We start from the raw sequence: 24,799 nt of genomic DNA on the forward strand, positions 1-24,799 counted from the left end.
ACAAGTCAAAATTTCAAACCCCCTGTTATGGTGTAGGGTACCTGGCCTTCTCTGATGTAATCAGAGTTAGATTTGATTCAGTGATTTTATAAAAACAGCTAGGAAGCACAATTTAGCAGTGAGTTGCAGAGAAAAAGAAAAATGCTGGCAGAAAAATCCAATTGAGTAATTAAACAGCTCTTCATTTTCTGGCTTTATTTTTATGCTAACTAATTTGTTCTCTGAAAAGTGTCCACAAAGCCAAGTATCTGATTAACATATTTGTAGGGATGGTTTTTCACCTATTACTAAATTAAACTTGCTTCATTGGAAAGGCAGCAAGATGCATCCTCATTTCAATATCTACTGAAATAATACAGGTTGACACGAGGAAACATTAACGCCACTGCATCCTTGCTGCTTTCTCATGTGGAAGTCTGTTTAATGTGAAAACAAGGTGATATCTAATTAGCACACAGGTAAGGAATTAAGAAAATCTTTATTTAAGGGTGAAGATGTTTCTCACAAAATCGTTGCCCCAATGCATCATTGAAATTCAAGCTGGAAAGATGATTTTAATATATCACTTGTACATTTTGTATTGCTCTTCTGGTGACAATGTAGTTTGTTTTTGTCAATTACCATTTTAATAATAGGGTAAAGAAAATTAAGTGGATTTTTGAAAGAAAACAATACTGTCAATATACTATTAAAACAAATTAAAATGGTAAAAGTTATTGTACTTTAAGTAAAAATAAAAGCTAAAATATCAATCCCAGTTTTGGATTACTTTAATGAACAAAAAAAAATGCATATAGCAAAGGATAGTTTCAATCTGCCTACCTCTGGGTTATGGACCCAGCATGCTTCCATTGCAGTACTCTGCTGCACATGTAAGTGCAAGAGATCCTGAAGCACTCACTCATCATGCGAAAGTACCAATGTGTTTCTTCATTGGTTGCTGGAAGAATCATCTTACAAACACTCTCCAGATTATTGACTTTTTAAAGTTTTTCTAGGAAACGTTCTAGATGAATGCTTATTAGTCTTTGTCAGTATATACTTTTTGCAAAGTGTCTCTGTGGCGCAATCGGTTAGTGTGTTCAGCTATTAATCAAAAGGTTGGTGGTTCAATCCCACCCAGGGACGTAATTGACCTTGTGATCAGATTTTGGTGATATTTAAGTAGACAAGTTAAAATTGCAAACCCCCTCTTATGGTGTAGGGTACCTGGCCTTCTCTGATGTAATCAGAGTTAGATTTGATTCAGTGATTTTATAAAAACAGCTAGGAAGCACAATTTAGCAGTGGGTTGCAGAGAAAAAGAAATATGCTGGCAGAAAAATCCAATTGAATGATTAAACAGCTCTTCATTTTCTGGCTTTATTTTTATGCTAACTAATTTGTTCTCTGAAAAGTGTCCACAAAGCCAAGTATCTGATTAACATATTTGTAGTGATGGTTTTTCACCTATTACTAAATTAAACTTGCTTCATTGGAAAGGCAGCAAGATGCATCCTCATTTCAATATCTACTGAAATAATACAGGTTGACACCAGGAAACATTAACGCCACTGCATCCTTGCTGCTTTCTCATGTGGAAGTCTGTTTAATGTGAAAACAAGGTGATATCTAATTAGCACACAGGTAAGGAATTAAGAAAATCTTTATTTAAGGGTGAAGATGTTTCTCACAAAATCGTTGCCCCAATGCATCATTGAAATTCAAGCTGGAAAGATGATTTTAATATATCACTTGTACATTTTGTATTGCTCTTCTGGTGACAATGTAGTTTGTTTTTGTCAATTACCATTTTAATAATCGGGTAAAGAAAATTAATTGGATTTTTGAAAGAAAACAATACTGTCAATATACTATTAGAAAAAATTAAAATGGTAAAAGTTATTGTACTTTAAGTAAAAATAAAAGCTAAAATATCAATCCCAGTTTTGGATTACTTTAATGAACAAAAAAAAATGCATATAGCAAAGGATAGTTTCAATCTGCCTACCTCTGGGTTATGGGCCCAGCATGCTTCCAGTGCAGTACTCTGCTGCACATGTAAGTGCAAGAGATCCTGAAGCACTCACTCATCATGCGAAAGTACCAATGTGTTTCTTCATTGGTTGCTGGAAGAAACATCTTACAAAAACTCTCCAGATTATTGACTTTTTAAAGTTTTTCTAGGAAACGTTCTAGATGAATGCTTATTAGTCTTTGTCAGTATGTACTTTTTGCAAAGTGTCTCTGTGGCGCAATCGGTTAGTGTGTTCAGCTATTAATCAAAAGGTTGGTGGTTCAATCCCACCCAGGGACGTAATTGACCTTGTGATCAGATTTTGGTGATATTTAAGTAGACAAGTCAAAATTTCGAAAACACCTGTTATGGTGTAGGGTACCTGGCCTTCTCTGATGTAATCAGAGTTAGATTTGATTCAGTGATTTTATAAAAACAGCTAGGAAGCACAATTTAGCAGTGGGTTGCAGAGAAAAAGAAATATGCTGGCAAAAAAATCCAATTGACTGATTAAACAGCTCTTCATTTTCTGGCTTTATTTTTATGCTAACAAATTTGTTCTCTGAAAAGTGTCCACAAAGCCAAGTATCTGATTAACATCTTTGTAGGGATGGTTTTTCACCTATTACTAAATTAAACTTGCTTCATTGGAAAGGCAGCAAGATGCATCCTCATTTCAATATCTACTGAAATAATACAGGTTGACACCAGGAAACATTAACGCCACTGCATCCTTGCTGCTTTCTCATGTGGAAGTCTGTTTAATGTGAAAACAAGGTGATATCTAATTAGCACACAGGTAAGGAATTAAGAAAATCTTTATTTAAGGGTGAAGATGTTTCTCACAAAATCGTTGCCCCAATGCATCATTGAAATTCAAGCTGGAAAGATGATTTTAATATATCACTTGTACATGTTGTATTGCTCTTCTGGTGACAATGTAGTTTGCTTTTGTCAATTACCATTTTAATAATCGGGTAAAGAAAATTAATTGGATTTTTGAAAGAAAACAATACTGTCAATATACTATTAAAACAAATTAAAATGGTAAAAGTTATTGTACTTTAAGTAAAAATAAAAGAGCAAAAATATCAATCCCAGTTTTGGATTACTTTAATTAACAAAAAAAAAATGCATATAGCAGAGGATAGTTTCAATCTGCCTACCTCTGGGTTATGGACCCAGCATGCTTCCATTACAGTACTCTGCTGCACATGTAAGTGCAAGAGATCCTGAAGCACTCACTCATCATGGGAAAGTACCAATGTGTTTCTTCATTGGTTGATGGAAGAAACATCATACAAAAACTCTCCACATTATTGACTTTTTAAAATGTTTCTAGGAATCGTTCTAGATGAATGCTTATTAGCCTTTGTCAGTATGTACTTTTGCAAAGTGTCGCGGTGGCGCAATCAGTTAGTGTGTAAGGCTATTAACCAAAAGGTTGGTGGTTCAATCCCACCCAGGGACTTAATTGACCTTGTTATCAGATTTTGGTGATCTTTAAGTAGACAAGTCAAAATTTCAAACCCCCTGTTATGGTGTAGGGTACCTGGCCTTCTCTGATGTAATCAGAGTTAGATTTGATTCAGTGATTTTATAAAAACAGCTAGGAAGCACAATTTAGCAGTGGGTTGCAGAGAAAAAGAAAAATGCTGGCAGAAAAATCCAATTGAGTGATTAAACAGCTCTTCATTTTCTGGCTTTATTTTTATGCTAACTAATTTGTTCTCTGAAAAGTGTCCACAAAGCCAAGTATCTGATTAACATATTTGTAGGGATGGTTTTTCACCTATTACTAAATTAAACTTGCTTCATTGGAAAGGCAGCAAGATGCATCCTCATTTCAATATCTACTGAAATAATACAGGTTGACACCAGGAAACATTAACGCCACTGCATCCTTGCTGCTTTCTCATGTGGAAGTCTGTTTAATGTGAAAACAAGGTGATATCTAATTAGCACACAGGTAAGGAATTAAGAAAATCTTTATTTAAGGGTGAAGATGTTTCTCACAAAATCGTTGCCCCAATGCATCATTGAAATTCAAGCTGGAAAGATGATTTTAATATATCACTTGTACATTTTGTATTGCTCTTCTGGTGACAATGTAGTTTGTTTTTGTCAATTACCATTTTAATAATCGGGTAAAGAAAATTAATTGGATTTTTGAAAGAAAACAATACTGTCAATATACTATTAAAAAAAATTAAAATGGTAAAAGTTATTGTACTTTAAGTAAAAATAAAAGCTAAAATATCAATCCCAGTTTTGGATTACTTTAATGAACAAAAAAAAAAATGCATATAGCAAAGGATAGTTTCAATCTGCCTACCTCTGGGTTATGGGCCCAGCATGCTTCCAGTGCAGTACTCTGCTGCACATGTAAGTGCAAGAGATCCTGAAGCACTCACTCATCATGCGAAAGTACCAATGTGTTTCTTCATTGGTTGCTGGAAGAAACATCTTACAAAAACTCTCCAGATTATTGACTTTTTAAAGTTTTTCTAGGAAACGTTCTAGATGAATGCTTATTAGTCTTTGTCAGTATGTACTTTTTGCAAAGTGTCTCTGTGGCGCAATCGGTTAGTGTGTTCAGCTATTAATCAAAAGATTGGTGGTTCAATCCCACCCAGGGATGTAATTGACCTTGTGATCAGGTTTTGGTGATATTTAAGTAGACAAGTCAAAATTTCGAAAACCCCTGTTATGGTGTAGGGTACCTGGCCTTCTCTGATGTAATCAGAGTTAGATTTGATTCAGTGATTTTATAAAAACAGCTAGGAAGCACAATTTAGCAGTGGGTTGCAGAGAAAAAGAAATATGCTGGCAAAAAAATCCAATTGACTGATTAAACAGCTCTTCATTTTCTGGCTTTATTTTTATGCTAACTAATTTGTTCTCTGAAAAGTGTCCACAAAGCCAAGTATCTGATTAACATATTTGTAGTGATGGTTTTTCACCTATTACTAAATTAAACTTGCTTCATTGGAAAGGCAGCAAGATGCATCCTCATTTCAATATCTACTGAAATAATACAGGTTGACACCAGGAAACATTAACGCCACTGCATCCTTGCTGCTTTCTCATGTGGAAGTCTGTTTAATGTGAAAACAAGGTGATATCTAATTAGCACACAGGTAAGGAATTAAGAAAATCTTTATTTAAGGGTGAAGATGTTTCTCACAAAATCGTTGCCCCAATGCATCATTGAAATTCAAGCTGGAAAGATGATTTTAATATATCACTTGTACATTTTGTATTGCTCTTCTGGTGACAATGTAGTTTGCTTTTGTCAATTACCATTTTAATAATCGGGTAAAGAAAATTAATTGGATTTTTGAAAGAAAACAATACTGTCAATATACTATTAAAACAAATTAAAATGGTAAAAGTTATTGTACTTTAAGTAAAAATAAAAGAGCAAAAATATCAATCCCAGTTTTGGATTACTTTAATGAACAAAAAAAAAATGCATATAGCAGAGGATAGTTTCAATCTGCCTACCTCTGGGTTATGGACCCAGCATGCTTCCATTACAGTACTCTGCTGCACATGTAAGTGCAAGAGATCCTGAAGCACTCACTTATCATGGGAAAGTACCAATGTGTTTCTTCATTGGTTGATGGAAGAAACATCATACAAAAACTCTCCACATTATTGACTTTTTAAAATGTTTCTAGGAATCGTTCTAGATGAATGCTTATTAGCCTTTGTCAGTATGTACTTTTGCAAAGTGTCGCGGTGGCGCAATCAGTTAGTGTGTAAGGCTATTAACCAAAAGGTTGGTGGTTCAATCCCACCCAGGGACTTAATTGACCTTGTTATCAGATTTTGGTGATCTTTAAGTAGACAAGTCAAAATTTCGAAAACCCCTGTTATGGTGTAGGGTACCTGGCCTTCTCTGATGTAATCAGAGTTAGATTTGATTCAGTGATTTTATAAAAACAGCTAGGAAGCACAATTTAGCAGTGGGTTGCAGAGAAAAAGAAATATGCTGGCAAAAAAATCCAATTGACTGATTAAACAGCTCTTCATTTTCTGGCTTTATTTTTATGCTAACAAATTTGTTCTCTGAAAAGTGTCCACAAAGCCAAGTATCTGATTAACATCTTTGTAGGGATGGTTTTTCACCTATTACTAAATTAAACTTGCTTCATTGGAAAGGCAGCAAGATGCATCCTCATTTCAATATCTACTGAAATAATACAGGTTGACACCAGGAAACATTAACGCCACTGCATCCTTGCTGCTTTCTCATGTGGAAGTCTGTTTAATGTGAAAACAAGGTGATATCTAATTAGCACACAGGTAAGGAATTAAGAAAATCTTTATTTAAGGGTGAAGATGTTTCTCACAAAATCGTTGCCCCAATGCATCATTGAAATTCAAGCTGGAAAGATGATTTTAATATATCACTTGTACATTTTGTATTGCTCTTCTGGTGACAATGTAGTTTGTTTTTGTCAATTACCATTTTAATAATCGGGTAAAGAAAATTAATTGGATTTTTGAAAGAAAACAATACTGTCAATATACTATTAAAACAAATTAAAATGGTAAAAGTTATTGTACTTTAAGTAAAAATAAAAGAGCAAAAATATCAATCCCAGTTTTGGATTACTTTAATTAACAAAAAAAAAATGCATATAGCAGAGGATAGTTTCAATCTGCCTACCTCTGGGTTATGGACCCAGCATGCTTCCATTACAGTACTCTGCTGCACATGTAAGTGCAAGAGATCCTGAAGCACTCACTCATCATGGGAAAGTACCAATGTGTTTCTTCATTGGTTGATGGAAGAAACATCATACAAAAACTCTCCACATTATTGACTTTTTAAAATGTTTCTAGGAATCGTTCTAGATGAATGCTTATTAGCCTTTGTCAGTATGGACTTTTGCAAAGTGTCGTGGTGGCGCAATCAGTTAGTGTGTAAGACTATTAACCAAAAGGTTGGTGGTTCAATCCCACCCAGGGACTTAATTGACCTTGTTATCAGATTTTGGTGATCTTTAAGTAGACAAGTCAAAATTTCAAACCCCCTGTTATGGTGTAGGGTACCTGGCCTTCTCTGATGTAATCAGAGTTAGATTTGATTCAGTGATTTTATAAAAACAGCTAGGAAGCACAATTTAGCAGTGGGTTGCAGAGAAAAAGAAAAATGCTGGCAGAAAAATCCAATTGAGTGATTAAACAGCTCTTCATTTTCTGGCTTTATTTTTATGCTAACTAATTTGTTCTCTGAAAAGTGTCCACAAAGCCAAGTATCTGATTAACATATTTGTAGGGATGGTTTTTCACCTATTACTAAATTAAACTTGCTTCATTGGAAAGGCAGCAAGATGCATCCTCATTTCAATATCTACTGAAATAATACAGGTTGACACCAGGAAACATTAACGCCACTGCATCCTTGCTGCTTTCTCATGTGGAAGTCTGTTTAATGTGAAAACAAGGTGATATCTAATTAGCACACAGGTAAGGAATTAAGAAAATCTTTATTTAAGGGTGAAGATGTTTCTCACAAAATCGTTGCCCCAATGCATCATTGAAATTCAAGCTGGAAAGATGATTTTAATATATCACTTGTACATTTTGTATTGCCCTTCTGGTGACAATGTAGTTTGTTTTTGTCAATTACCATTTTAATAATAGGGTAAAGAAAATTAAGTGGATTTTTGAAAGAAAACAATACTGTCAATATACTATTAAAACAAATTAAAATGGTAAAAGTTATTGTACTTTAAGTAAAAATAAAAGCTAAAATATCAATCCCAGTTTTGGATTACTTTAATGAACAACAAAAAAATGCATATAGCAAAGGATAGTTTCAATCTGCCTACCTCTGGGTTATGGACCCAGCATGCTTCCATTGCAGTACTCTGCTGCACATGTAAGTGCAAGAGATCCTGAAGCACTCACTCATCATGCGAAAGTACCAATGTGTTTCTTCATTGGTTGCTGGAAGAAACATCTTACAAACACTCTCCAGATTATTGACTTTTTAAAGTTTTTCTAGGAAACGTTCTAGATGAATGCTTATTAGTCTTTGTCAGTATATACTTTTTGCAAAGTGTCTCTGTGGCGCAATCGGTTAGTGTGTTCAGCTATTAATCAAAAGGTTGGTGGTTCAATCCCACCCAGGGACGTAATTGACCTTGTGATCAGATTTTGGTGATATTTAAGTAGACAAGTCAAAATTGCAAACCCCCTCTTATGGTGTAGGGTACCTGGCCTTCTCTGATGTAATCAGAGTTAGATTTGATTCAGTGATTTTATAAAAAAACAGCTAGGAAGCACAATTTAGCAGTGGGTTGCAGAGAAAAAGAAAAATGCTGGCAGAAAAATCCAATTGAGTGATTAAACAGCTCTTCATTTTCTGGCTTTATTTTTATGCTAACTAATTTGTTCTCTGAAAAGTGTCCACAAAGCCAAGTATCTGATTAACATCTTTGTAGGGATGGTTTTTCACCTATTACTAAATTAAACTTGCTTCATTGGAAAGGCAGCAAGATGCATCCTCATTTCAATGTCTACGGAAATAATACAGGTTGACACCAGGAAACATTAACGCCACTGCATCTTTGCTGTTTTCTCATGTGGAAGTCTGTTTAATGTGAAAACAAGGTGATATCTAATTAGCACACAGGTAAGGAATTAAGAAAATCTTTATTTAAGGGTGAAGATGTTTCTCACAAAATCGTTGCGCCAATGCATCATTGAAATTCAAGCTGGAAAGATGATTTTAATATATCACTAGTACATTTTGTATTGCTCTTCTGGTGACAATGTAGTTTGTTTTTGTCAATTACCATTTTAATAATCGGGTAAAGAAAATTAAGTGGATTTTTGAAAGAAAACAATACTGTCAATTATAAGGGCACGGTCGTGCCCTTATATTAAGGCTGAATCGAACAAACGGAATTCTCCCATAGGGAACTTCTGAGATGGGGGCATGGTGTTTGAGGGGCTACACCTCAAAACTGATAGGACGTACTGAGCTGAAATTTGGCATGGACGCGTAGAATCGTCACCCGCTGCTGCAGGCCAAATTTCAGGGCAAAATAATAAAAAATGAGGAATTGGGAGTAAGCTAAAGTTCCAACTGTCAGTTTTTTTCTGCCACTCCCTCTGTGGCTTTTTGACAACGTTTTCCTATAGAGTGAATGAAGATTTTTTTGGGAAGGCATAACTCAGGATAGAGGACGAATTAAGACTTGGGGTTTGTTTTACTAGATAGAGTATGCCCCAGTGTAGTGCCTTTTGGGGTTGTGGTTTTTCAGAAAGTTATAGGGTTTTTTTAATTAAGAGAAATATGCCCCATTATAGAGATAGGGCATTTCAATTTGTTGCGCCTGCGCAGTGACCGCCAGCAGGGGGTGTACAGAGAGTAGCTCTGGCAGTTGGGCACGAGGAGACAGAGCGGGAAGGAGTCACGTGGAGCTGCAGGAGGACAGCCAGCGGTTCCCGGCGTGTGAGTTCATTGAGGTCCATGAAGCGGGAGGAGATCGCCGGAGCTGCGTAGCACTGGGTGAGTTCTGTCAGGCAGCCCACCGCTGTGTACCCAGCTTCCACTTCTCCCCCGCGTGTCCGGCCACCCTCCCTTCCCGCCCGCCCGGCCACCCTCCCCTCCCGCCCGCCCGCCCGCTCGCCCGCTCGCCCGCCCGCTTGCCCGCTGTGTGCCCGGCCGCCCGCCGGACCTTCCCTGGTGGCTGCCTGCGTCTCCTCCCCGCGTCTGTGGTGCGGCTGGCAGTAGGAGGCGTCTCGGGCAGCTGTGTCCGGCCACTCCTCCCTCCTCCTCCTCCCGCTGTGTCCGGCCCTCCCTACCTGCAGTATGCGGTATTTATCAAGGTCTCTATGGTCACCAGTCACCCCCCCTTCCCCCTCTCGCCCTCCCTGCTGTGTGTCCGTCTCCCCCCCCCTGCTGTGTGTCCGTCGCCCCCCCCCTTGCCCTCCCTGCTGTGTGTCCCCCCCTCCTCCCTGCAGTGTGTTCCCCCCCGTGCCCTCCCTGCTGTGAGTCCGGCCACCCTCCCCTCCTCCCGCTGTGTCCGGCCACCCCCCCTCCCGCTGTGTCCGGCCACCCCCCCCCCCTCTCGCTGTGTCCGTCCACCCCCCCCCTCCCGCTGTGTCCGGCCACCCCCCCCTCCCGCTGTGACCGGCCACCCCCCCCACTCCCGCTGTGTCTGGCCACCCCCCCCTCCCGCTGTGTCCGGCCACCCTCCCCTCCTCCCGCTGTGTCCGGCCACCCTCCCCTCCTCCCGCTGTGTCCGGCCACCCCCCCCTCCCGCTGTGTCCGGCCACCCCCCCTCCCGCTGTGTCCGTCCACCCCCCCCTCCCGCTGTGTCCGGCCACCCTCCCCCTCCCGCTGTGTCCGGCCACCCCCCCCTCCTCCCGCTGTGTCCGGCCACCCCCCCTCCTCCCGCTGTGTCAGGCCACCCCCCCTCCTCCCGCTGTGTCTGTCCACCCCCCCTCCTCCTCTCTGCTGTGTGTCCGTTCTCCCCCCGCCCTCCCTGCTGTGTGTCCGTCCCCCCCCGCCCTCCCTGCAGCGCCTGACACACGCACACGCAGCGCCTGACACACACGCACACACGCAGCACCTGACACACACACACAGACGCAGCACCTGACACTCACACGGACCTGACACACACGCACACACTCACACGCAGCGCCTGACACACACAGACACGCAGCGCCTGACACACACAGACACGCAGCGCCTGACACACACACACTCACGCACCTGACACACACACTCACGCACCTGACACACACACACACACTCACGCACCTGACACACACACACTCACGCACCTGACACACGCACACTCACGCACCTGACACACGCACACGGCACGCAGCACCTGACACACACACACAGCACCTGACACACACACACACACGCAGCACCTGACACACAGACATGCAGCGCCTGACACACACACACAGACACGCAGCACCTGACACACACACGCAGACACGCAGCACCTGACACACACACACACACGCAGCACCTGACACACACGCAGACATGCAGCACCTGACACACACACGCAGACACGCAGCACCTGACACACACACGCAGACACGCAGCACCTGACACAGACACGCAGCACCTGACACACACACACATACGCAGCACCTGACACACACACACACACAGCACCTGACACACACACACGCAGCACCTGACACAGACATGCAGCGCCTGACACACACACGCAGACATGCAGCACCTGACACACACATGCAGCACCTGACAGACACACACACACACACACACACACATGCAGCACCTGACACACCCACACACACAGACATGCAGCACCTGACACACCCACACACACACGCAGCACCTGACACACATACATACATGTGGCATTTAACGCACACACGCACAGCACCTGACACACAATCATATACACTCAGAGCACCTAACACACACATACACTCGCAGCACCTCACACACACTCGTATACACACGCAGCACCTGCCACTCACACATATATACACATGTAGCACCTGCCACTCCCACATACATGAACAGCACCTAACACACACATATATACATGCAGCACCTGACACACACATACACATGCAGCACCTGACAGTCACACACATACAGATGCGACACAAACACATACACGCTCAACACCTGACACCCACGTGGCAGCTGACGCATACAAATGCAGCACCTTAGATACACACATATACACGTGCAGCACCTGAGACACACACATACACGTACAGCACCTGACACACACACACATGTATGTACACGCGCGGCTCCAGGCACACACATACGTACGTACACACGCGGAATTTAACACACACACACACATACACGTGCGGCACCTGACACACATGTACGAACACGCGTGGCTCCTGACACACACACACGCGTGGCTCCTGACACACACACACACACACATGTACGAACACGCGCGGCTCCTGACACACACACGTATATACGTATACGCACGGCACCTGACACCTACACGTATGTACGTATACGCACGGCTCCTGACACCCACACGCATGTACACGCGCGGCTCCTGGCACACACACACACACACACGTACGTACACGCGCGGCACCTGACACACGCCTGTACGTACACACATGCACAGCACCTGACATACACACATGTAGGTTCGCGCCACCTGACACACACACACACACACACGTACACGTACGACACTTGACACACACGTACGTACACGCACGGCACTGATACGTATGTACGCGCACGGCACCTGACACTCACGTACATACTAGTGATGAGTGGGTTCGGTTCGTCGGAATCCGAACCCCCCGAACTTCACCCATTTTACACGGGTCCGAGGCAGGTTCGAACCTTCCCGCCTTGCTCGGCTAGCCTGAGCGCGCACGAACGTCATCATCCCGCTGTCGGATTCTCGCGAGATTCGGATGTCTGCATTCGTGGAAAGGGATCCCATGTGTAAACATGGGACCCCTTTCAGTCCGTCTGGTCCGGGTGTTCGGTTTGTTGTTTTGCCAAGTACGTGGATTTAATCTGGAACCTGGATCAGGTGAGTATAATTATCTTTTATTTTCAGGTACCCGTGGATTCTACTTGGAGAAGAGGACCGACTGCTTCATGTCAACATAGGTAAGTATGTGTGTGTCGGCAGGTGGGAAATAAAGTTATACTTTCACGGTGTCTGTGTCCTGTTTTTATTTGGGTATTTTTTCCCCAGTAGAACTACAGGTACCAGCGGGCCCGTTTTTCTCCTGCATGCTGGTACTTGTGGTTCTCCAAGTACCAGCTTGCGGGGGAGGCTTGCTGGGACTTGTAGTACTACTAGAAAAAACAATATTCTTTAAATTTTCTCAAGGCTATCAGCCTCCCATCCGCAGCCCTTGGATGGGGGGGACAGCCTCGGGCTTCACCCCTGGCCCTTAGGTGGCTGGGGGGGGGGACCCCTTGATTGAAGGGGTCCCCACTCCCCCAGGGTACCCCGGCCAGGGGTGACTAGTTGGATATTTAATGCCACGGCCGCAGGGCACTGTATAAAAGTGACCCCCGGCTGTGGCATTATCTGTCCAGCTAGTGGAGCCCGATGCTGGTGTAAAAAATACGGGGGACCCCTACTCTTTTTGTCCCCCGTATTTTTTGCACCAGCACCAGGCGCAGAGCCCGGTGCTGGTTTTAAAAATACGGGGGATCCCCTGTCCGTTTTTCCCCCGGATTTTTAGAACCAGGACCGGCTCGAAGAGCCCGAGGCTGGTTATGCTTTGGAGGGGGGACCCACGCAATTTTTTTTTCGGGTTTTTCACATTCCATTTAAAAAATAAATAATATTTTAAAAAATATATAAATAATACTTGTGCCTCCAAAAAAGACAAACCAAGTACCTAATCCCTTCTAATATAAATAGATATGCTATTACCAAGAAAAAAAAACTGCAAAAAAAAAACATGTTTTTAAATTTTTTTTATTAGATTCCGCCAGCAAAGTGTGGCGGATTGAAAATGACGAATTTACTGTTTAAAAGCACTGTTGTCGAATTTACAAACTTCAATTGAATATACTTTTGTCGAATTGCCGCATTTGTACCATTGCAGAAAAGTCGAATTTGTCAAATGTCGAATTTTAAAGTCGAATTTTGAAAGCCTGTAAGAATAGGCTCCGTCCCCTTCTACCCCTGTACCTTGCTCTCTCCTGTCTGTGCTCTCTCCCGTCTGTAGGACTAGGCCCCGCCCCCTTCTTACCCTCCTGTGACTGCTCTCTCCTGACAAGTGGACCAGGCCTGCCCCCTACACGCTGCTGGTGTCTTCATTGTTACTTGGTCTGGAGCTCCGTTGGGGAGAGAACTCACGTGAGCTCATTAAGAATGAGGAACTGGGATGTTTTAATTTTATTGTGAGTAGTGTAGTGTGGTGATGTAGTATGTTGTATGGGGGGTATAGTGTAATTATGAAGTGCAGCATATGGGAGGGCTGTAGCATAGTGATGTAGTGTGGCATATGGGGGGTGGTAGCGCATAGGCGTGCGTACAGGGGGTGCCTGGTGCGCACAGGCACTCCCTAATGTCCAGCACCGCTGCACGCCACGCTTGCTGTAGCACAGTGATCGCTGACTGTGTGATCGGTGGAGCCTAGCCTGCAGCTCATTTCCGTACCTCCCACCACCGCTGCACCCGACCCCCCTCTGCCTGCTGCTAATACTATGCTGAGTGCATTCGTCGGCGGCCTCACTGGGGGGACTGGCGTCACCTTGCAATGTGACGTGGTGATGTCCGCCCATGCTCTCCTCCCGCCCACCTGTGCTTTCCTCCTGCTGCGGTCTCTCAGTCCTAGTGTGCCGCGGCCGCCACACCACTGGCAGTGTTCCTCTAGGAGGGACTGGGAGCTGCTGGCAGACACATTCTGCTGAGACTTACTTGTCAGTGCGGGTTCCGGACGGCAGGCGGCGGGTGGGAGGGCAGACGGGGAGCAGGTGTCACAAGGAGTGTGTGGGTAACTAATTCACAATACTTCCGCTCAACGTGGCACTGCTGGTCCTTCATCTCCCATGTCTCTTCACCAGGTGGCGGGCGGCCCGGAAATTAAGTGATGTGTTGTGCAGCAGTCAGTGTGAAGTGACTGTGAGTAACACTGGTGGTGCTGATGATGCTGCTGCAGAATCTGGAAGCAATTAATTCATAAATATAATGTACTCTATCAGTGTTTCTCTGACGTCCTAGTGGATGCTGGGAACTCCGTAAGGACCATGGGGATTAGCGGCTCCGCAGGATACTGGGCACAAAAGTAAAGCTTTAGGACTACCTGGTGTGCACTGGCTCCTCCCCCTATGACAATCCTCCAAGCCTCAGTTAGATTTTTGTGCCCGGCCGAGAAGGGTGCACACTAGGGGCTCTCCTGAGCTTCTTAGTGAAAGTTTAGTTTTAGGTTTTTTATTTTCAGTGAGACCTGCTGGCAACAGGCTCACTGCATCGAGGGACTAAGGGGAGAAGAAGCGAACTCACCTGCGTGCAGAGTGGATTGGGCTTCTTAGGCTACTGGACACCATTAGCTCCAGAGGGACCGAACACAGGCCCAGCCTCGGAGCTCGGTCCCAGAGCCGCGCCGCCGGCCCCCTTACAGAGCCAGAAGCAAGAAGAGGTCCGGAAAATCGGCGGCAGAAGACATCCTGTCTTCACCAAGGTAGCGCACAGCACTGCAGCTGTGCGCCATTGCTCCTCAGCACACTTCACACTTCGGTCACTGAGGGTGCAGGGCGCTAGGGGGGGGCACCCTGAGCAGCAATAGAAACACCTTGGCTGGCGAAAATACATCACATATAGCCCCCAGGGCTATATGGATGAATTTTAACCCCTGGCAGATTCCACAGAAAAACGGGAGAAAAGGCTGCCGAGAAGGGGGCGGAGCCTATCTCCTCAGCACACTGGCGCCATTTTCTCTCACAGCTCCGTTGGAGGGAAACTCCCTGGCTCTCCCCTGCAGTTACTACACTACAGAAAGGGGTTAAAAAAGAGAGGGGGGCACTAATTAGGCGTAGTATAACAATACAGCAGCTATAAGGGGAAAAACACTTATATAAGGTTATCCCTGTATATATATATATATATATAGCGCTCTGGTGTGTGCTGGCATACTCTCCCTCTGTCTCCCCAAAGGGCTAGTGGGGTCCTGTCCTCTATCAGAGCATTCCCTGTGTGTGTGTCGGTACGATTGTGTCGACATGTATGAGGAGGAAAATGGTGTGGAGGCGGAGCAATTGCCTGTAATGGAGTTGTCACCCCCTAGGGAGTCGACACCTGAGTGGCTGAGCTTATGGAAGGAATTACGTGACAGTGTCAGCTCTTTACAAAAGATTGATGACATGAGACAGCCGGCTACTCAGCCTGTGCCTGTCCAGGTGTCTCAAAAGCCATCAGGGGCTCTAAAACGCCCGTTACCGCAGATGGCAGATACAGACGCCGACACGGATACTGATTCCAGTGTCGACGATTAAGAGACGAATGTGACTTCCAGTAGGGCCACACGTTACATGATTGAGGCTATGGAAAATGTTTTTACACATTTCTGATAATACCAGTACCACTAAAAAGGGTATTATGTTGGGTGAGAAAAAACTGCCTGTAGTTTTTCCTGCATCTGAGGAATTAAATGAAGTGTGTGATGATGCGTGGGTTTCCCCCGATAAAAACTGTTAATTCCTAAAAAGTTATTAGCATCATACCCCTTCCCGCCAGAGGATAGGGCACATTGGGAAACACCCCCTAGGGTGAATAAAGCGCTCACACGCTTGTCTAAACAGGTGGCACTACCGTCCCCGGATACGGCCGCCCTTAAGGAACCTGCTGACAGAAAGCAGTAAAATATCCTAAAATGTATATACACTCACACGGGTGTGATACTGCGACCAGCAATCGCCTCAGCCTGGATGTGCAGTGCTGGGGTGGCTTGGTCGGATTCCCTGACTGACAATATTGATACCCTAGATAGGGACAGTATATTACTGACTATAGAGCATTTAAAAGATGCTTTCTATATATGCGTGATGCACAGAGGGATATTTGCCGACTGGCATCAAGAGTAAGTGCGCTGTCCATTTCTGCCAGAAGAGGGTTATGGACAAGACAGTGGTCAGGTGATGCTGATTCCAAAAGGCATATGGAAGTATCGCCTTATAAAAGGGAGGAGTTATTTGGGGTAGGTCTAACAGACCTGGTGGCCACGGCAACGGCTGGGAAATCCACATTTTTACCCCAGGTAGCCTCTCAACATAAGAAGACGCCGTATTATCAGGCGCAGTCCTTTGGGCCCCATAAGGGCAAGCGGGCAAAAGGCTCCTCATTTCTGCCCCGTGGCAGAGGGAGAGGAAAAAGGCTGCAGCAAACAGCCAGTTCCCAGGAACAGAAACGGTGGGGGCCCGTCTCATAAATTTCAGCGTGCAGTGGGCTCACTCACAGGTGGACCCCTGGATCCTTCAGGTGGTATCTCAGGGGTACAAATTGGAATTCGAGACGTCTCCCCTTCGCCGTTTTCCTAAAGTCTGCTTTACCGACGTCTCCCTCCGACAGGGAGGCGGTATGGGAAGCCATTCACAAGCTGTATTCCCAGCAGGTGATAATCAAGGTACCCCTCCTACAACAGGGAAAGGGGTATTATTCCACGCTGTTTGTGGTACCGAAGCCGGACGGCTCGGTGAGACCTAATTTAAATCTGAAATCCTTGAACACTTACATACAAAGGTTCAAATTCAAGATGGAGTCACTCAGAGCGGTGATGGCAAACCGGGAAGAAGGGGATTATATGGTGTCTCTGGACATCAAGGATGCTTATCTCCATGTCCCAAATTACCCTTCTCACCAAGGGTACCTCAGGTTTGTGGTACAGAACTGTCACTATCAGTTTCAGACGCTGCCGTTTGGTTTGTCCACGGCACCCCGGGTCTTTACCAAAGTAATGGCCGAAATGATGATACTCCTTCGAAGGAAGGGAGTTTTAATTATCCCTTACTTGGACGATCTCCGGATAAGGGCAAGATCCAGGGAACAGTTGGTAGTCGGGGTAGCACTATCTCAAGTAGTGTTGCGGCAGCACGGTTGGATTCTTAATATTCCAAAATCGCAGCTGATTCCGACGACACGTCTTCTATTCCTAAGGATGATCCTGGACACAGTCCAGAAAATAAGAATTTACTTACCGATAATTCTATTTCTCATAGTCCGTAGTGGATGCTGGGGACTCCGAAAGGACCATGGGGAATAGCGGCTCCGCAGGAGACTGGGCACAAAGTAAAAGCTTTAGGACTAGCTGGTGTGCACTGGCTCCTCCCCCTATGACCCTCCTCCAAGCCTCAGTTAGGATACTGTGCCCGGACGAGCGTACACAATAAGGAAGGATTTTGAATCCCGGGTAAGACTCATACCAGCCACACCAATCACACCGTACAACTTGTGATCTGAACCCAGTTAACAGCATGATAACAGAAGGAGCCTCTGAAAAGATGGCTCACAACAACAATAACCCGATTTTTGTAACAATAACTATGTACAAGTAATGCAGACAATCCGCACTTGGGATGGGCGCCCAGCATCCACTATGGACTATGAGAAATAGAATTATCGGTAAGTAAATTCTTATTTTCTCTAACGTCCTAGTGGATGCTGGGGACTCCGAAAGGACCATGGGGATTATACCAAAGCTCCCAACCGGGTGGGAGAGTGCGGATGACTCTGCAGCACCGAATGAGAGAACTCCAGGTCCTCCTCAGCCAGGGTATCAAATTTGTAGAATTTAGCAAACATGTTTTCCCCTGACCAAGTAGCTGCTCGGCAAAGTTGTAAAGCCGAGACCCCTCGGGCAGCCGCCCAAGATGAGCCCACTTTCCGTGTGGAATGGGCTTTTACAGATTTTGGCTGTGGCAGGCCTGCCACAGAATGTGCAAGCTGAATTGTACTACAAATCCAACGAGCAATCGTCTGCTTAGAAGCAGGAGCACCCAGCTTGCTGGGTGCATACAGGATAAACAGCGAATCAGATTTTCTGACTCCAGCCGTCCTGGAAACATATATTTTCAGGGCCCTGACTACGTCCAGCAACTTGGAATCCTCCAAGTCCCTAGTAGCCGCAGGCACCACATATGAAAAATTAGGTAAGGGCTTTTATAGGATAAAGCCGCCAATTCTGAGACACGATGTACAGAGAGCCAACGTAAAAAATAACAATGTTTATTAATAAAACATATAAAAAGATTAATTGTCAAATAACCGGTGAAAAATATATATAAATATATATAAGAACATTCTACCTTTGAGAAAGTCACGTGAACGTGACGAAACGCGTCAGGACCCGCCCCTATCCACACTCAGCTCAGGTGAAATCTTCCAGGTGTTCCTTGGTCCCCACTGCACCCTCCTTCTACAGCATCCGACATCAGCGGCTTCAGCGCACACGCCGCCACGACCGGGTTGTGAGAGAGACGGTCCATTCCTTTCCGCTGCACAGCGTATATGGGCATTGCAGGACATTGAAGCCGAGGACGCTCGGCTCTTACCAGCCCATTTTGGAAAGGTATTGAATATCAATTTCAACTGAGGGACTTTTTTATTCATTAGGATCCTACCAACACACCTGGTATTTATCAACTATCTAACAAGTGAATCACTGAACTTTTCACCCCAATAAGCTGAGTCATTACAATATACCACTAGTTCACGTCTAGTGACTGTTCTTATATATATTTGTATATATTTTTCACCGGTTATTTGACAATTAATCTTTTTATATGTTTTATTAATAAACATTGTTATTTTTTACGTTGGCTCTCTGTACATCATGTTTCGTTCCTGATATTCAGCGCAGCCGTTTGTTCTTTTTCTATGCTATCACCACAATACTACACATAGTATTCCGGCAAGCGCAGACTATCAGGAACATAAAATTGTGATTATTTAATTCTATGAAACACGTATTGGTTTTCACTTTTTATTTTGATGATTAGGCGCTCGTTTGTTGCAGTTTTTTGTTTTGGTCAATTCTGAGACACGCCTGGCTGAAGCCAGGGCTAACAGCATTACCACTTTCCATGTGAGATATTTTAAGTCCACAGTGGTGAGTGGTTCAAACCAATGTGATTTTAGGAATCCCAAAACTACATTGAGATCCCAAGGTGCCACTGGAGGCACAAAAGGAGGCTGTATATGCAGTACTACCTTGACAAACGTCTGAACTTCAGGAACAGAAGCCAGTTCTTTTTGGAAGAATATTGACAGGGCCGAAATTTGAACCTTAATGGACCCTAATTTGAGGCCCATAGACAGTCCTGTTTGCAGGAAATGCAGGAAACGACCCAGTTGAAATTCCTCTGTAGGGGCCTTCCTGGCCTCGCACCACGCAACATATTTACGCCAAATACGGTGATAATGTCGTATGGTTACATCCTTCCTGGCTTTGATCAGGGTAGGGATGACTTCATCCGGAATGCCTTTTTCCTTCAGGATCCGGCGTTCAACCGCCATGCCGTCAAACGCAGCCGCGGTAAGTCTTGGAACAGACATGGTCCCTGCTGGAGCAGGTCCTTTCTTAGAGGTAGAGGCCACGGGTCTTCCGTGAGCATCTCTTGAATTTCCGGGTACCAAGTCCTTCTTGGCCAATCCGGAGCCACGAGTATAGTCTTTACTCCTCTCCTTCTTATGATTCTCAGTACTTTTGGTATGAGAGGAAGAGGAGGGAACACATACACTGACTGGTACACCCACGGTGTTACCAGAGAGTCCACAGCTATTGCCTGAGGGTCCCTTGACCTGGCGCAATATCTGTCCAGCTTTTTGTTGAGGCGGGACGCCATCATGTCCACCCTTTGGTTTTTCCCAACGGTTCACAATCATGTGGAAGACTTCTGGGTGAAGTCCCCACTCCCCCGGGTGAAGATCGTGTCTGCTGAGGAAGTCTGCTTCCCAGTTGTCCACTCCCGGAATGAACACTGCTGACAGTGCTATCACATGATTCTCCGCCCAGCGAAGAATCCTTGCCACTTCCATCATTGCCCTCCTGCTTCTTGTGCCGCCCTGTCTGTTTACGTGGGCGACTGCCGTGATGTTGTCCGACTGGATCAACACCGGCTGACCCTGAAGCAGAGGTCTTGCCTGACTTAGGGCATTGTAAATGGCCCTTAGTTCCAGGATATTTATGTGAAGTGACGTTTCCATGCTTGACCACAAGCCCAGGAAATTTCTTCCCTGTGTGACTGCTCCCCAGCCTCTCAGGCTGGCATCCGTGGTCACCAGGACCCAATCCTGAATGCCGAATCTGCGGCCCTCTAGGAGATGAGCACTCTGTAACCACCACAGGAGAGACATCCTTGTCCTTGGAGACAGGGTTATCCGCTGATGCATTTGAAGATGCGATCCGGACCATTTGTCCAGCAGATCCCACTGAAAAGTTCTTGCATGGAATCTGCCGAATGGAATCGCTTCGTAAGAAGCCACCATCTTTCCCAGGACCATTGTGCATTGTACTGACACTTGGCCTGGTCTTAGGAGGTTCCTGACTATGTCGGATAACTCCTTGGCTTTCTCCTCCGGGAGAAACACCTTTTTCTGTACTGTGTCCAGAATCATCCCTAGGAACAGCAGACGTGTCGTCGGAATCAGCTGCGATTTTGGAATATTTAGAATCCATCCGTGCTGTCGTAGTACTACTTGAGATAGTGCTACTCCGACCTCTAACTGTTCTCTGGACCTTGCCTGCTTACTTTGTGCCTTCCAATGCACAATGCAAACTACAGGTAGTGCTGCAGGGCCCACACCCTTTTACTTGCCGTACAGAGCAGCTCTGGAGCTGTTACAGTGCCCAGCTGCTGCAAGAAATCAGCTTGAATGCTTCAGGGGCTGGGGCATAGCCAACATGAGCCCCACACCGAAGGAGGGTGGAGGTGTTTAATGCGAACTAGGGGTCATCCAAGCGCCGCAAAAGGCCGCCATGCCCTGCACGCCCCTTTTCTCTTTTCATATGCAGACGAGGGTTGAAGCCAACTTTGACTCACTGCTTGGATGACATCACCGTATGCAAATCCATCTGCTGCAGGCCTTCCCCCAGGAATGCTTGCACTAGTTGTTGCATTTGGTTTGTTGTTTGACCCACTGCTTGGATGACATCACCGTATGCAAATCCATCTGCTGCAGGCCTTCCCCCAGGAATGCTTGCACTAGTTGTTGCATTTGGTTTGTTGTTTGGGGGTGCTTCATTATTAGGCAGCCTTCTGCCCTCCCATGTTCATCTGAAAATTTGTGTTCTCCCTGCAGTTGTTGTCCCCAGATGAGAGTTCCCTTGTGCTGCCTCAGTTGAATCTCCTTTACTTGACAGAGATGTGCCTGAGCAGCGGCCCTCCCCAGCCCTATCCCAAATCATACTTATTTTGCATAGGAGATACCATGGTCATGAAGATTGTTCTCCCAGGGTGAGGTTCATTCATTGCATTCTGGGTATGCTGACCCCTGTGATTTCCCCAAATGTGGGAAACTCGACTGCATTATTTGTGGTAGTGGGGGACTGTGTTTGTGCTTTCCTCTGGTCAGCTCTGGTAAAAGTCAGATTTATTTGTCTCAGATCTTCCTCTAGCCTTGTTCTTCTTTCGAGAGTTCCCTTGTGCTGCCTCAGTTGGATCTCCTTCACTTGACAGGGGGGTACCCGAGCAGCGACCCTCCCCAGCTCTAGCCCAACTTCTACTTACCTGGCAGGTGAGATACTATGATCATGTAGGTGCTTCTCCCAGGGCAAGGCTCACCCATTGCACTCTGGGTGTGCTGCTCCTGCGATTTCCCCAAATGTGGGAAACTTGACTGCATAATTTGTGTTTCCCCTGGTCGGCTCTCATATAATTCAGATCTCTTTGTCTCAGGTCTCTCTCCAGCCTAGTTTGCTGTCTGTTTCCACTTCTTTTTTCATGAGCCCTCCCTTTTATACCCTTGTGCACTATCCTGACTTCTCCTCCTGTCTGCTTACTTTGTGCCTTCCAATGCACAATGCAAACTACAGGTAGTGCTGCAGGGCCCACACCCTTTTACTTGCCGTACAGAGCAGCTCTGGAGCTGTTACAGTGCCCAGCTGCTGCAAGAAATCAGCTTGAATGCTTCAGGGGCTGGGGCATAGCCAACATGAGCCCCACACCGAAGGAGGGTGGAGGTGTTTAATGTGAACTAGGGGTCATCCAAGCGCCGCAAAAGGCCGCCATGCCCTGCACGCCCCTTTTCTCTTTTCATATGCAGACGAGGGTTGAAGCCAACTTTGACCCACTGCTTGGATGACATCACCGTATGCAAATCCATCTGCTGCAGGCCTTCCCCCAGGAATGCTTGCACTAGTTGTTGCATTTGGTTTGTTGTTTGGGGGTGCTTCAGTATTAAGCAGCCTTCTGCCCTCCCATGTTCATCTGAAAATATGTGTTCTCCCTGCAGTTGTTGTCCCCAGATGAGAGTTCCCTTGTGCTGCCTCAGTTGAATCTCCTTTACTTGACAGAGATGTGCCTGAGCAGCGGCCCTCCCCAGCCCTATCCCAAATCATACTTATTTTGCATAGGAGATACCATGGTCATGAAGATTGTTCTCCCAGGGTGAGGTTCATTCATTGTATTCTGGGTATGCTGACCCCTGTGATTTCCCCAAATGTGGGAAACTCGACTGCATTATTTGTGGTAGTGGGGGACTGTGTTTGTGCTTTCCTCTGGTCAGCTCTGGTAAAAGTCAGATTTATTTGTCTCAGATCTTCCTCTAGCCTTGTTCTTCTTTCGAGCGTTCCCTTGTGCTGCCTCAGTTGGATCTCTTTCACTTGACAGGGGGGTGCCCGAGCAGCGACCCTCCCCAGCTCTAGCCCAACTCCTACTTACCTGCCAGGTGAGATACTATGATCATGAAGGTGCTTCTCCCAGGGCAAGGCTCACCCATTGCACTCTGATTTCCCCAAATGTGGGAAGCTTGACTGCATAATTTGTGTTTCCCCTGGTCGGCTCTCGTATAATTCAGATCTCTTTGTCTCAGGTCTCTCTCCAGCCTAATTTGCTGTCTGTTTCCACTTCTTTTTTCATGAGCCCCTCCCTTTTATACCCTTGTGCACTATCCTGACTTCTCCTCCTGTCTGCTTTCTTTGTGCCTTCCAATGCACAATGCAAACTACAGGTAGTGCTGCAGGGCCCACACCCTTTTACTTGCCGTACAGAGCAGCTCTGGAGCTGTTACAGTGCCCAGCTGCTGCAAGAAATCAGCTTGAATGCTTCAGGGGCTGGGGCATAGCCAACATGAGCCCCACACCGAAGGAGGGTGGAGGTGTTTAATGCGAACTAGGGGTCATCCAAGCGTCGCAAAAGGCCGCCATGCCCTGCACGCCCCTTTTCTCTTTTCATATGCAGACGAGGGTTGAAGCCAACTTTGACCCACTGCTTGGATGACATCACCGTATGCAAATCCATCTGCTGCAGGCCTTCCCCCAGGAATGCTTGCACTAGTTGTTGCATTTGGTTTGTTGTTTGGGGGTGCTTCAGTATTAGGCAGCCTTCTGCCCTCCCATGTTCATCTGAAAATATGTGTTCTCCCTGCAGTTGTTGTCCCCAGATGAGAGTTCCCTTGTGCTGCCTCAGTTGAATCTCCTTTACTTGACAGAGATGTGCATGAGCAGCGGCCCTCCCCAGCCCTATCCCAAATCATACTTATTTTGCATAGGAGATACCATGGTCATGAAGATTACTCTCCCAGGGTGAGGTTCATTCATTGCATTCTGGGTATGCTGACCCCTGTGATTTCCCCAAATGTGGGAAACGCGACTGCTTTATTTGTTGGTAGTGGGGGGACTGTGTTTGTGCTTTCTTCTGGTCAGCTCTGGTAAAAGTCAGATTTCTTTGTCTCAGATCTTCCTCTAGCCTTGTTCTTCTTTCGAGAGTTCCTTTGTGCTGCCTCAGTTGGATCTCCTTCACTTGACAGGGGGGTGCCCGAGCAGCGACCCTCCCCAGCTCTTGCCCAACTCCTACTTACCTGCCAGGTGAGATACTATGATCATGAAGGTGCTTCTCCCAGGGCAAGGCTCACCCATTGCACTCTGGGTGTGCTGCCCCTGCGATTTCCCCAAATGTGGGAAACTTGACTGCATAATTTGTGTTTCCCCTGGTCGGCTCTCGTATAATTCAGATCTCTTTGTCTCAGGTCTCTCTCCAGCCTAGTTTGCTGTCTGTTTCCACTTCTCTTTTCTTGAGCCGCTCCCTTCTATGCCCTTGCGCACTATCCTGACTTCTCCCGTCTGCTTACTTTGTGCCTTCCTACGCACAATGCGAACTAC

The 24,799-nt window shown here is 45.5% G+C and overlaps 4 non-coding genes and 1 pseudogene across 4 annotated transcripts; all 5 read left to right on the forward strand.

Annotated features, from left to right (window-relative positions):
• The first annotated feature begins 21,884 nt into the window (after positions 1-21,884).
• LOC135033670 (U1 spliceosomal RNA) lies at positions 21,885-22,048 on the forward strand. Its single transcript, XR_010229012.1, has one exon. It is a non-coding gene; the product is annotated as a U1 spliceosomal RNA (small nuclear RNA).
• Positions 22,049-22,200: 152 nt separating this feature from the next.
• LOC135033563 (U1 spliceosomal RNA) lies at positions 22,201-22,342 on the forward strand (annotated as a pseudogene).
• Positions 22,343-23,036: 694 nt separating this feature from the next.
• On the forward strand, positions 23,037-23,200 carry LOC135033637 (U1 spliceosomal RNA). The gene has a single exon (XR_010228982.1). It is a non-coding gene; the product is annotated as a U1 spliceosomal RNA (small nuclear RNA).
• A 972-nt stretch (positions 23,201-24,172) lies between these two features.
• LOC135033569 (U1 spliceosomal RNA) lies at positions 24,173-24,338 on the forward strand. The gene has a single exon (XR_010228923.1). It is a non-coding gene; the product is annotated as a U1 spliceosomal RNA (small nuclear RNA).
• A 152-nt stretch (positions 24,339-24,490) lies between these two features.
• Positions 24,491-24,653, forward strand: LOC135033574 (U1 spliceosomal RNA). Its single transcript, XR_010228927.1, has one exon. It is a non-coding gene; the product is annotated as a U1 spliceosomal RNA (small nuclear RNA).
• The last annotated feature ends 146 nt before the right edge of the window (positions 24,654-24,799 follow it).

This window comes from Pseudophryne corroboree, unplaced genomic scaffold, assembly GCF_028390025.1.
Source record: "Pseudophryne corroboree isolate aPseCor3 unplaced genomic scaffold, aPseCor3.hap2 scaffold_574, whole genome shotgun sequence".
Taxonomy (NCBI): Eukaryota; Metazoa; Chordata; class Amphibia; order Anura; family Myobatrachidae; genus Pseudophryne; species Pseudophryne corroboree.